At 45.3% G+C, this 3,547-nt stretch overlaps 1 pseudogene; it reads left to right on the top strand.

Annotated features, from left to right (window-relative positions):
• The first annotated feature begins 209 nt into the window (after positions 1 to 209).
• Positions 210 to 1,520, top strand: LOC141085807 (uncharacterized; annotated as a pseudogene).
• The last annotated feature ends 2,027 nt before the right edge of the window (positions 1,521 to 3,547 follow it).

Below are 3,547 nucleotides of genomic sequence, written 5' to 3'. Positions count from 1 at the left end.
GCGCAGCGTTTACACCCGTTTGTATGCGTTTTTTGCATGCGTTTGCGTTTTTATGCGCATGCGATCTAAGAAAAAAAAAAAGGACAGATGAAATTCAATGATAAAAACACAACCAATGGGACACAAGTGGGTGTGTCTCATGAGATTACTGTAAATATACCATTGCAGAGATGAAATCCTCCCATTTTGCTCCTGTCTCCTGCGTCAAGATGGATCTTCAAATGGACAGTTTGTATCGTAATCTTGATTTAGATCTTCGCTTGTTTTTTGCTTTTGTTGTAGCTTGTGACGAAGAACGGAAGAGAGAAGGACGGAGAAGCTGGCGTCGGCGATTTTGGCGACACCCTATTGTGGAAGTCCGGGAGAGCTTTGGAGCTTACCACTCTTTATTCACCAAGCTAAATAACAATCCAGACAAATATTACGACTACACGAGGATGTGACAAGACAGTTTTCGCTATTTGCTTCAACGCGTTGAAGGAGCCATCACCAGGCAGGATACCCAGCTCCGGAGAGCGATTCCTGCTGAGGAGCGTCTGTTGGTGACACTACGGTACGTAATATTTCAAACTAACTGCCTCCGATAATTATTGTTTGGCAATGTACTTATTTTTTTTTTTTCATTTCTCTTTTTATTAGATTTCTGGCCACTGGAGAGACATTAACATCGCTCCATTTTCAGTACTGGATAGGAATTTCAATACTTTCTGGGATTGTTGCAGACACCTGCCGAGCTTTGTGGAACGTTCTTCGTGGTGAATTTTTACCAGTACCCACCATGGAAATATGGAAGGACAAAGCTGCAAACTTCCAAGAATTTTGTGATTTTCCCAACTGTATTGGAGTAGTAGAAGACAAACATATCTGGATTACCAAACCGGCAAGAACTGGATCTCAGTACTTCAATTATAAAAAATATTTTTCAATGGTGCTCATGGCCATTGCCGGTGCGGACTGCAGCTTTGTGGCCATGGACATCGGATCATTTGGACGTGCTAATGATTCGAGAACATTTAAAGACTCAGACATGGGCCAACGATTATATCTGAATAATTTCAATTTCCCTCAGCCACAACCTCTTCCCAACACTGAAGGACCTGCAATGCCATTTGTTGTGGTTGAGGATGAGGCCTTTCAGATGTGCACCAATCTCCTTAAACCATATTCGGGACTTGGATCATACTAAAAGGATTTTTAACTACAGACTGTCCAGGGCAAGAAGAACTGTGGAGTGCGCCTTTGGTATCCTTGTCTCAAAATGGCGCATTTTGCAAACATCAATTAATCTAAAAATTGAAACAGTGGATGAGGTGGTCAAGGCGTGTGTGGTTCTCCACAACTACATAATGGCTAAAGAGCGACCCAACGTCCAACTTGATGAACCTATTTCTAACCCATTGCCCGATTACCAGCAACACCCTCTGAGGTCCACAGTTGAAATAGGAGAAATGAGGGATAGATTTGTAGCCTATTTTGTTTCCGATGTTGGGATTTTGTCATGGCAAGATCAAATGGTATAGTGTTTGTGGGCTTATTATTTACTTTTCTGTGCTGTTCATAAAACACCTACTACCATTATTGGTAATGTTGCTACCAATAAAATACACCTTTTTTTTAAAAAAATTCGATTTTATGTTTCATTACACCTGGTGAAATTTACCTCCACATGTGAAATTTTGATAACATATTTAAAAAGAAACTGTAGAAAAATGTACTATCCTGAGTGCAATAGTGCCGACAACTGGCAAGGTGACCTGACCCCCTCACCTTTGTGTTGTTTTGGACACCTCATAGCTCAATGAAAGATAGCTAAAGCTGACGAGCTAAAAAACAAAAAAGTAGAGGAGTATATTGTACTTTGGAACTGACATTGAAATATAAGGTGTCAAAAATCTTTTGTCTATATGGCGCACGGTGTGTTGCCGGCGACGGGAGAGTCAAAGAACAGTCATTGGTTGTTGAAAAAAAACATTTATTTGTCAAAATTACTGATGCTAAGGTGGATATTTATGGGAAAAAGAGGGATTACTAAGTGGGAGATTCGTTTGGGCTTGGCGAAGGGGATGTGCCAAGTATGCTAGCTGGAACTTCAGGGATACTGGAGGTGGACACATTGGGAGGTGAAACATGGGAAGGTAAAGACAAAGGGGTAGGTGATGCTGGAGGGAGTGATGGTGTAGGAGGTGATGGTGGAGATACATGGACAGTTCTCCTTTTTCTTTTTTTTGAACGGTGGCTCCGCTGTGTTTGGGTACACGGCCTGGTGGTGGGTGTGGTCAATGTACCCTGCGTCTGCTCGGTATGGTGGGCTGGCCTGGTGGTGGTGGACCTCCGTGCATGACCAGGACCCAGCGTCTGCTCGGTGTGGTGGGCTGGCCTGGTGGTGGTGGACCTCCTTGTATGACCATGACCCAGCGTGTTGTCTGTGTGGTGTACTGGCCTGGTGGTGGTGGACATCCTTGCATGAGCAACACTCGACGGAGCGGTGTAGTGGCGGTCCCCAGCACCCGGCATGGCGTAGTGGTATTGGGCGGCTGTGGGCATGGTGGTGGACGCACAATGATATGCAGCAGAACTCAGTATTAGATTTGACAGCTGTGGTACTGGTGGAAAGGCTGCCGCTGGTGGTGGCTGCATGAACCGAGTCTGCTGCATAGCATTCACATATGCTGCATTGCAGGCCTGCATCACAGTAAGCTGGAGTTCAGGCGTTAGGTTTTCCGACATGCCCTTCTCTATGGCACTAAAGAAATGTCTTGCCGGTCTCTGGAGCTCGACTTCCAGTTGTTCAAGGCATCGGGTAACATTGGAAAAACCAGTTTGCACTGTGTCACCCAGCGCCTTGAAGCAATTCTGGAAGACCGTGCCCAAATGTACAAACTCAGGCCTGAGTGGCCTGTCCGAGCCCCGCTGCCACTGGCGGGAAGACCGATAAAAAGGAGGGGCAGAGGACTCGGACAGGGGAAGACCGGATGGACCGGCTGCCGGTTTTCCAGACTGTGCTGCAGGCCTACTTACACCTTCGCTGTGGGATGTCTGGGATGGGTCCGATGGCGTTTCATGAAGGACAGATCCTGATGCCGGTCCAGGTTCTAAGGTGCTGCTATGGGTTCTGTGAAAACAAAAGAAAAGGAAACATTACTATACAAAAATTTCAATTTTAAATTAGCCAACTCCTGTGGAATATAAAAATTCTGATTAGGTAAACACAACACAATGGAATCCAACAAGAAAATACTTACACTCTGCGAGCAAGGACCGGTCTCAGGAAGCTGAGGAGACGATGTACTTATACTTCCTGGTCCTTGCCCCAGCACCGCTTCGAACCTGGCCCTCCTTCCTCAGGTCCCTATTGAAGCGGTCCTTCATGGAACGCCATCTAGTTTTGACTTTCTTCACTGCGAAAGAAACCAAAAAAATGTAACAATAGCAATTTTGGCTATGATAAAACAACCGTATGTGATGCAATAAACTCGCAGGAGTTCATCACATCACACACGGTTGTGTGATCACGGCCAACTCTATCACTGCAGCATTGTCATAATAC

Source organism: Dendrobates tinctorius, unplaced genomic scaffold (genome assembly GCF_039654945.1).
Source record: "Dendrobates tinctorius isolate UK_male_01 unplaced genomic scaffold, ASM3965494v1 ptg000007l, whole genome shotgun sequence".
Taxonomy (NCBI): Eukaryota; Metazoa; Chordata; class Amphibia; order Anura; family Dendrobatidae; genus Dendrobates; species Dendrobates tinctorius.
This window is presented reverse-complemented; position numbering and strand designations above follow the sequence as displayed.